At 39.4% G+C, this 10,380-nt stretch overlaps 1 long non-coding RNA gene across 3 annotated transcripts; it reads left to right on the top strand.

Annotated features, from left to right (window-relative positions):
- Nucleotides 1-4,758: 4,758 nt before the first annotated feature.
- LOC309690378 lies at nucleotides 4,759-6,546 on the top strand. 3 transcript variants are annotated; one of them, XR_014271731.1, is made up of 6 exons: nucleotides 4,759-4,865; nucleotides 5,156-5,241; nucleotides 5,390-5,422; nucleotides 5,519-5,608; nucleotides 6,020-6,091; nucleotides 6,200-6,546. It is a non-coding gene; the product is annotated as an uncharacterized lncRNA (long non-coding RNA). The 3 variants fall into 3 exon arrangements; XR_014271730.1 differs by lacking the exon at nucleotides 5,156-5,241; XR_014271732.1 differs by lacking the exon at nucleotides 4,759-4,865 and having other exon boundaries at nucleotides 5,034-5,241.
- The last annotated feature ends 3,834 nt before the right edge of the window (nucleotides 6,547-10,380 follow it).

Here is a 10,380-nt window from a genome sequence, read left to right as displayed (position 1 = left end):
CTCTGCCGGAGGTGTGCGTTGAAGATCTCGCGGACTGGGGCCTCTGCTAGACGTTCCCAGCACACCCTCACATTCAAATTCCGTTCTATAAATATTAATAAAGATTTCTATCAGAGCAAAATATGTCTCTCCTAAGTATTTGCTCCTAACCACGTCCTAACCTAGCAGTCATATTTAGCCTTTAATTAATCCTGCATTTTTTTTTTGTCAAAGACATTTGTCACCATTAAATTACCCGATAGCTTAAAACGGCAACATATGAACAGATTCACTGAGTAATCAGAAAAGTTTAGCATGAATCTAGACATTAGATTTAAGCTTGAAGTTTTAACCTTATCAAATATCACTTGGTAGAAGCTCCTTACCGTTTGAAGAAATCTCTTCTCAATCTGCTGTCCTCTTTTTCTTGCATCTTTTTTTTTCCCATCTGAGACTGACGTTATTCCATGTTAATTATTTTTTCTCCATGAAAAACACAGCAGCTCATCTGATCCCAGGCCGCCAGGCCCACGAGCTCCGGATCTCAGCAGAAAAGTGCCAATAAAAGTTTCAGACTGATCCAGGTATCAGTCTGACACAGGTATGTGACGTCACTGTTGGAACACTGTTACGCCTCTGCGTAACCATGGTTACAGGGGAAGCTTTGGAGCTCTGCTGCTCAGCAGCAAAAGATTTCAGGTTAAACTCTAAAACCAAATAAAATCAATATACTGTATATGTGTACGGTGTACCGTGTAAGTGTTCATTTTCTGTAAGAGGCTGTAAAACGGACAGTTAAAATGTGACCAATGGCAGCCATACTGAGGTGAGTTGTTGAGGATATGTCGAACTGTCGAGCTGTCGATAAGCACGGCTGTTTTTGTGCTGTTATTTACTGTTAGCCTGTTTTGGCTTGCGTTACTGAAGCTCTTTTCAACTGGATGTCACATTGTTGAACTCTGATGATTAATGAATAAACTCTCGATGTGACGATGGTAGAATGTAATTGTAACCCTGTGTTCATTTAGTCGTTTGATACCGTTTAATATCCAGTCCATCTGTTTGGTGTTTTGTTTTTAACATGCCCTGGAATAATTTAAAGTTTTACAATGCCGGTGATTTACGACTCTTTCGCGACAGTCAGCTGGGGAGTAAACTCTCAGAGGTAGCTCATGTGAGCCAGCAGTGACATCTGTACATGCAGTAGCCTTAAAATACTGATTATTTATTCTCCTGCTAGGTAAGAATTGGTGTTTTATACGTATATTGTTTCTTTATATATGTTATCGTTTGGTTATGTTATGATGTGCTAATCGTGAATAAGCTAGTAAGCTTGAAAATTAGCAGCCATGTTAAGCGGACTTTGGTGATCAAGTTCGTGTGTCACTGTTTGGAATATAAACCCATATGGCTTGCACTACTTTCAAGATGTAAGCTAAAGGGATGTGTTTTTAAAAAGGTGCAAGAAGGACCTAACTCAGTGAGTGATGTGTGTTCAGTGAACAGTAAGTTGTCATTTATGTTGTGCATTTGAACTAACTATATATAAAGCATATAAACAATCACAGCAATATGATGCAACAAACACAGCAGTGCTACTGATCCAAAATACTCAAAGCTTCATAGAACTGAAACAAACATTTTTTTTTAGCTCCATTCTGCTGCTGATACATACTTTAGGTTTCTGAACATTAAACTTGTTGCTGCCTTTCATAGTGTGTAGCTTGAAGGCCCTGAGTACTCTGAGTACTTTCTCCCACACTGGAAACACTGGGATGATAACATTATTTGAACATTACCTAATAAGACTGATTCAGCACAGACAGTTATGTTAAACTTTCCTAGCAGTCCTTCACAAACAGGGAACAGTCTGTCTGTTCTCTCCATCTGTCAGCTGCTGCTGGCTCTTCCTCCTCCTCTTCCTCACACACTGCTGAGTTTGACCTGGTGGATCATCAGGGGTGCAAAGCCTCACAGATGATGTGCAGCAGTGGGTCCCTCAGTCTGTCCTCACTCTGGACACTTGCAGTCGTCACACATGGAAATCAAATGTGTGATAAGCTGCAGGATTCAAACAAAAGTGTAACTTATAAACACATGTTCATACTTTTATTCCACAATCAGAGAGAAAGAAACAGAGAGAGAGTGCAGGACAGACAGACAGGTGACAGTCTCAGGTGTACACACTGCTACACAACAGCACCAGAGAAGCAGGATTTAGTGTTTGTGTTATTACGAGTGCTAAACAAGAAGAGTTCCCAGATGGTACAGTGGACACATGTGTGACTCCTGTGATTGAAGCATCTTTCTTTCAGCTTAACGAGTGAACCGTCAGCTCGTTCAAACACACGTTAAAGTCCGTTTGGCTCGACACCACCGAGGCAGCAATATAACATAGCTAACATTAACAGTGCAGTGGATCCTGCTTGTGCCGTGATGTTCAGGACTGCAAACCGAGCAGCATCACTGACTTTCAGCTTGTTGTGTTTGTGGATATATGACTGACTTTAATCATCCACAAAATCATCACATTCTCTGTAAGATGAAGGTCGACTATTGAACGGCGTATATTTTAAAGGCTTTAAAACCAAGTTAGTACAAACATCCCTAATGTCACATATCTTTGCCGACATGTGGCCAACAGCAATGTTTCAATGCTCTTCATTATTAAACATTGGCACATAAATAAGTGACATCATATACAGTAAACTTACTTTTGAAAGTTTACTCTTCGGCCGCTCCGCTTCTGCCCTCTGCCGTATTTTTCGGGAAAATTATCCACACCCACCACCGCGCTATGAATTGTGGGATATATGGGACCATGAAGTGTACACCGGACCACACTTCAAATTTGGGGAAATCGATGGCACATTTGGAGTACACTTCGGATTGGGACAGCCGTCGTGTCGCTGTGAAGTAATAGGTCTCAAAATGTGTACTCAGGAGCGTGCGGTCGCTGGATTGGGACACAGCCAAGGTCTGTAGCTGTGTCAGAGCAAGCTTGTGTGAGCCAACGGTGATATCTGTACACGCAGTACCTTTAAAATACTCATGTGTCATTCTCCTGCTAGCAGTGGAGGAGACTTTTCTGCTGAGGAAGAGGCCCTGCTGTCCTGCCGTCTTACTGGTGCCATTGAGGGATCAGCGGCTGCTGTATATTCTTCTCGACCTCGAGTATTTGGACTGAAGGACTCACAGACACGTTTCATATTTAGCTCTATACAATTTAAAAATTAAAAAAAAATTCCTGGCCACCCATTTTCTTATTCACGAAGGCTGTATGGAGACATTTTGGTTATTGCCACAGACGCTTTCTCTTACTACGGATGGAGGATGTTGCGGTTTTACAACCCATGGACTGAGAAAGGACTCAATAAGTAATCTGTTCACATATTCCAAGGTTAAACACAAGTGAGTCTCAATTAAGTGAAATGTTGGAACTGATGCCAACATTTTCTTCTTTCTCCCTGTTTAAATCCCATTCATATAAGGGACCCTAATTTTATCCTGCTACAAACATATTCAGCCAGTGTTATTTAAGTTTCCTGTAAACTACACATGTGAAGCAGATGTGAGAGAGGCTGTGATGAAGTCCTGGAGTTTTTAAGGATGTACGTGCTCCAGTCCAGAAATTTGTATGATATGTTGGCCACAGGTGGTAAAGTGCTGTCACACCCTGAATAAACTGTCCTCTGTTCTTCTTCTAAGCTGACATATTTGTTACATAATCATGTGGTTTATCAGAGGGGAAGTGGGGATTTCAGAATACTGGAGCCCAAGGTTAGGTGCAATAATATTCAACCATAATATTAGCTTTTAACTAAGTCTTGTCAGTTAGCTGGTGTTGTGTCAAAAGGACGATCTGATATCCTCGTGTCAGCATTGTTCCCACATCATCATAATTAATGTTGTTCCAGTTTCAACATTGCAGGTGACCAATCACCTTCTTGTGACGTCATTCCTTTGCGACTTCGAAATACCCGCCTTCGAGTATTTCGAAATACAAGTGAAGAAGCGAGAAACCGCCGCCTGTCCGCCGAATTTGAAGTCAATTCGCCTGTCCGCCGAATTTGAAGTCAATTTAGAATACTTTTCTTTAATAAACGGTAAGCATTATACATATGTTCCTCACTTGGCTTGCTGTTTGTTTGCTAGTGATAGACTACTTGACGACAGCATTAGCTAACCAGTGTTACGGTAAGCATTATACATATGTTCCTCACTTGGCTTGCTGTTTGTTTGCTAGCGATAGGCTACTTGACGACAGCATTAGCTAACCAGTGTTCTCTAGACCAGCGTTCCCCAACTTTTTGGGTGTTTCGTGGCCCGGGGGTTGGGTCAGGCAAAATTGCACTAGCTTCCCTGATCATTTTACAAACATAAGTGAAGAGAATCTGGACTAAAAGGCCTAGACTTATGGTTGTGTGCTGAATCTATGAATCAAACTATCACCTGGAAACATAATTAACTGGTCCATAGCTGTGAAACTTGACATGAGTTCTTGATTCTATGGAGATTAACAGTAATCCAGATATTTACAAATTTGTCCAGGGACATCGCGTAAATGTTGTCCCTGGGACATCGCGTAAATGTTGTCCCTGGGACATCGTGTAGATGTTGTCCCTGGGACATCGTGTAAATGTTGTCCCAGGGACAAAGTGTAAATGTTGTCCCAGGGACATCGTGTAGATGTTGTCCCAGGGACATCGTGTAGATGTTGTCCCTGGGACATCGTGTAGATGTTGTCCCTGGGACATCGTGTGATAGCTTGTTAATAATGGAATGAAAATTATTGATTGTTATTAACTTGTGAAAAAGAAGTGTAACAAATCCACATGTTATGTTCTTACACCCTTACAGAAACTGTGACTCCTTCACAATGTCAGGTAAATGTCAACTCATGTTGAATAATCAACCAATCAAGCCTTTTATTATCACATGCAATGTTACACGTACAACTGCAATGAAAATTTCACCCCCTTCTGACCATACATATATTGCTTAAACATCCCATTGGGAAGGAAGGTCAGAAAACAATTTAATTCATAGATGAGGGGAGAGGAGGAGAAAAAAGAACTACAACCAGACAAAGCTCCTAGAAGACTGAAATGGATGATGGTTGCAGCATGCAAAAAGAAAATGATATCTGTTGACTACAGCATATGCTTTCTCACAGATTACCTTGTGGGAGTAGCTGGACCAAACTCTATTGGTATTTCAAGTTTGAAATCCCTGTTTGACCAGACAAACATTTCAGATGAGGTACCTCTTGACATAAAAATCCTTTTATGTTGTCATAAAACTAATGTTAAATTCTGCTTTAAATACACTTTATTGTACAATTTACTTAATGAATCGTATTCCTTAGTTCTGTTTTTATTTATATGTATTTATTTATTTGTTTTATAAGGTAATAGATGGCCTAATCTATTTGCAGTGTGAGGTATGTTGAAAAGCTTGTTTGATCATAATGACATAGCATGTTTACGTTTTTTGTAATGTATTTGAAAACATAAGTGTATTTATGTTATTTTTATAGAATTTCCCTCACATTTATCCAATACCAAGCCAAATCACTGGAAAAATTTTGGATGGGTCCACAAGAGCACAAAGTGCATACTTTTTGAAGGTATGACTTGGACTGTGGTAACTATGTTCTTATCACAAAGGGTTTATAAGTTGCCACTATAAACAAACAGCATTTTCCAAAATTGAAGCCTTGTCAGAAGAACCTGAAAAATACCTTTCTGAAACCTTTTCTGTGTAAAGACTTGCTCAAAAGCAATGCACACAGATTAAAACATTTCTGTCTTGGCCAACTGATAAAGAAAACCAAAAATTGAGTGGTGCGTGTTGAGTCTGTGGTCTTGATTTGTTTCGTACACACTATAGAACTTAATTAATGTAAACAAAAAATGACACTTTCTATATGTTTGTGTATCTGCAGAATTAATTACAAGTCTCACCTGACAAGCTTTCGCAGTTTTGCAGTGTCATTCTTGACAGAAAAACATACTTGTCACATTATTTTTATTTCCAGAAAAACATCTTTCAGATGTATGAGAAATTGATTGGAGCCTGTCTGGAAAACGGCAGCCACTGGACCTTGTTTGTAAGTTGCACAGATTTTGCACTCTCTCTAGTGCATGATACTTTTCAGTGTCCCTCATTAGGAAAGCTCACGGCCCAAGCCTACCATATCCATCTTTTTACAAAACAGTTTTGTGACATACCCAAGAGGACCATAGCCTATATGAATTCATTTGGCGAGTCGGAGGTCAGAAAAAGTGCGGTGTTGAAAAACTGGAGGTAATTAATTAACATATTTAACATAACATATTTAATTTAATTGAAATCATTACCGAACGTGGTTATTGATTTCTCTATATGCTTTTTATTTGTAATAACTGCGATCTCTCAGCTCATTTGCTTCAGCAAGAGGCTGCACTGGAGAGTGGACTTTGTCACATGTGAGCCACCCACATCAACAGGATGGGAACTCATGTGGAGTGCATGTCATAATGGTACTGAAAACTATAGCTTTAACCTATATAAGTAATGTTTACATTTTTGTCTATTCAGTTTTTAAAGCCTTAGAGGCAGGATGGTAAAATCTCAATTTTTGTTGTAGATTGAACCATTTCAGCAGTAATGCTTTGGCTTTGGTTGCTCTATTTTTTTTTTCTCGGGGGGTGTAAAAAAAACCCCATTTCTTTGTTAATCTAATTCTTTTTGTTCTTTTTTTTTTTCTTCTTCGTCAATTATTAGTTTCCCCAATCTCTCATTGACGGTAAAACACAAGTGGAGGAGTACAACACTGAAATCACAAAGCTCAGGTCCCGACTTTGCCACTACTTATTTTCCTCAATAGGTAAAGATAAAATTAGCCGCCTTCTTTTTCTCTAACATTGGAAAATGTAACTTGTACTTAAACAAATTATATTTTGCAGAACGAACTAGGAAGTGCAGTCAGTGCTGGTGTGTGATTGCAGCCAAAGACCGGGTACACTATGACATGTCCTTAGCCATATAGATTGTTTATATAATGGACTTTGTTCATTTGTTTTTTGTTTGTTTATTTCTTCTTCTTTTTTTTTTAATTCACAGGTGCAGTGCCAGAAATGTGGTGCATACAAGCACATGCGTTGTTCAAAGTCTGTTTGTGGCATCTGTATCTTCTGTGAGAGTAAGTCACAATATACAGTTGTGGTCAAAAGTTTACATACACTTGTAAAGAATAGAATATAATGGCTCTACCGAGTGTCCCGTTATTTCTAAAACTCAGATTTTTCTCTGATAGAGTGATTGGAACAGATACTTCTTTGTCACAAAAAACATTCATGAAATTTGGTTCTTTAATGACTTTATTATGGGTTAACAGAAAAAAGTGATCACATCTGCTGGGTCAAAAATATACATACAGCAGTGCTAATATTTGGTTACATGTCCCTTAGCCATTTTCACTTCAATTAGGCGCTTTTGGTAGCCATCCACAAGCTTCTGGTTGAATCTTTGACCACTCCTCTTGACAGAATTGGTGCAGTTCAGTCAAATTTGATGGCTTTCTGACATGGACTTGTTTCTTCAGCATTGTCCACATGTTTTCAATGGGGTTTAAGTCAGGACTTTGGGAAGGCCATTCTAAAACCCTTATTCTAGCCTGATTTAGCCATTCCTTTACCACTTTTGATGTGTGTTTGGGGTCATTGTCCTGTTGGAACACCCAACTGCGCCCAAGACCCAACCTTCGTGCTGATGATTTTAGGTTATGTTGAAGAATGTGAAGGTAATCCTCCTTCTTCATTATCCCATTTACTCTCTGTAAATCACCAGTTCCATTGGCAGCAAAACAGCCCCACAGCATAATACTCCCACCACCATGCTTGATTGTAGGCACGGTGTTCTTGGGGTTGAAGGCCTCACCTTTTCTCCTCCAAACATATTGCTGGGCATTGTGGCCAAAAAGCTCGATTTTTGTTTTGTCTGACCACAGAACTTTCCTCCAGAAGGTCTTATCTTTGTCCATGTGATCAGCAGCAAACTTCAGTTGAGCCTTAAGGTGCCGCTTTTGGAGCAAGGGCTTCCTTCTTGCACAGCAGCCTCTCAGTCCATGGAGATGCAAAACACGTTTGACTGTGGACAATGACACCTGTGTTTCAGCAGCTTCTAATTCTTGGCACATCTGCTTTTTGGTGATTCTTGGTTGACTCTTCACCCTCCTGACCAATTTTCTCTCAGCAGCAGCTTGCGTTTTCTTCCTGATCTTGGCAGTTATACTTACAAACGATTGTTTGCACTGTTGCTCTTGGGACATGCAGCTGCTTTGAAATGGCCCCAAGTGACTTTCCTGACTTGTTCAAGTCAAAAATTCTCTTTTTCAGATCCATGCTGAGCTACTTTGACTTTTCCATTGTAGCGTTTGTGGGCGTTTGTATCCAATGAGCCCTATTTAATTGGCCTAAGAGAAGTCACCAACTGTAGTCACTCATAATCACTCGCAAGAAGTGAAGAGGCCATGCTATGAAGCTCAGTTCACTGACAACTTTCTAAGTCACCAAAATTGCTAATTCATGTTGCTGTATGTATATTTTTGACCCAGCAAATGTGATCACTTTTTTATGTTAACCCATAATAAAGTCATTAAAGAACCAAACTTCATGAATGTTTTTTGTGACAAAGAAGTATCTGTTCCAATCACTCTATCAGAGAAAAATCAGAGTTTTAGAAATAACGGGACACTCGGTAGAGCCATTATATTCTATTCTTTACAAGTGTATGTAAACTTTTGACCACAACTGTAACTAAACAATGTCCAAAAATGTTTAAAGTGAAATTTTTTTTCGTAATTTTGCCTTTGCACACCAGGACTGTGTAATTAAAGTGGACGTTTCAAGATCCAGTTTTTACACAAAACTATTTTAGACATAACTGTGTCGTATTGTGGGGATTTCTCTTCACAATTAAATTGATATAGTGCTGTTTATATCATTCTTCTTTATGTAACAGCACAGTGCAGCACAGCAGAGGGAAAGGAGTTGTGCAGCATAGTAGGTGGCTATACAGGAGGAGCAATAGAAGTAGCCAGTGAAGAATGTCATCAGGGAAAGCATCAGGCAGCGAATGACAAAGGAAAAGTTCCTAAGGGAGAGGACATCTGCAGCAAACCGACAAGTAACAGTGAGATAGGAAGACTGACAGTCAGAGATGAAGGTACACAGACTGAAAGAGATGAAGGTACACAGACTGAAGACAAAGAAAAAGAAGCAGAAGTATACGGCACAAGTCTGAGTACAGATAATGCTGCTGCTGCTGATGTTGACAGGATCGATGCAGATACAGAATTCCAAACTGATTCAGAAGGAACTAGTACAGTTTACAGAGTGCATGGTCGCTTATCTGTACCAAGCTCAAAAAAGAAAACCTACACAATAACAGAAGACGAGATCAAGCGCAGAATCAACGCAGAGAACATGTCAGTTCATGTTTTCAGAGGTTTGATTGGGGTAGGTATACATTTCGTGATTTTGATGTCACCTGAAATAAATCCGGGTTACTCGTATCAATGAAGTGACAATGTGGCTGGAAATTGTGCATTTGCTGCAACATATACACAATTACACCATGTAAACAAAAGCATTTAACTTTGTGCGTGTGTGTGTGTCTCTCTCTGCTCTTTTGGTGTTTGCACTTTTTCTTTTTTAGGTCCGTAAAGCCAAACTGCCCGCAATGATTCTTGACAGGCCTAAGAAGGCCAAAACTAAAGTAACAGTGTTTAGTGTTCTGAGTGAAGAGGAGGCTGGGGAGCTAGCCCTCGGGTTTGCCGGAAGATTGGCCTGTGATGTCACAACAGACATGGTCTGTAAAGGCATCGACCATTCAAGTGCTGATATGACAAAGTAAGTTAGTAAAACAATATGAAAGTTGTATCTTTTTTGGTATTATTTGTCATTTCCCCGTATTTGGGTTATTGGTGTAACATTGTTAATCTTACTTTCTAATAACAGACAGACTCTTCTCAAAATCCAACACAACCTTAAACATGAGCTGACTGATTCCTCAACCTTCAGTTTGCTGACACACACCTTTGGTCCCGCTGCACTGGATTCTGTCATTTCATTCCTGTGTGAAAAACTTGATCTTGTCTCTTAAATAATGAAACCTTTTGTGACTTTTGTTTGTTCTGTAAATCAGAATCTTGAAAATTGTTCATTGTTGTTCTAAGTTTGTGTTAACTATTTGGCAAAAATGATTGGTTCCTAATCCAAACAGGATAATGACTGTTCTAACACATATCTTAAAAATTCTACAAAGAAAGAAAATTATCACATATGTTTCAATATGAATGTATTTGTGTCACACTTGGTTTGTAGTAGCTTTCCTGTTTTATTTTGAGTTTTGGTA

The sequence above is a fragment of the Aulonocara stuartgranti genome (assembly GCF_965226115.1).
Source record: "Aulonocara stuartgranti genome assembly, chromosome: 16".
NCBI lineage: Eukaryota > Metazoa > Chordata > Actinopteri > Cichliformes > Cichlidae > Aulonocara > Aulonocara stuartgranti.
This window is presented reverse-complemented; position numbering and strand designations above follow the sequence as displayed.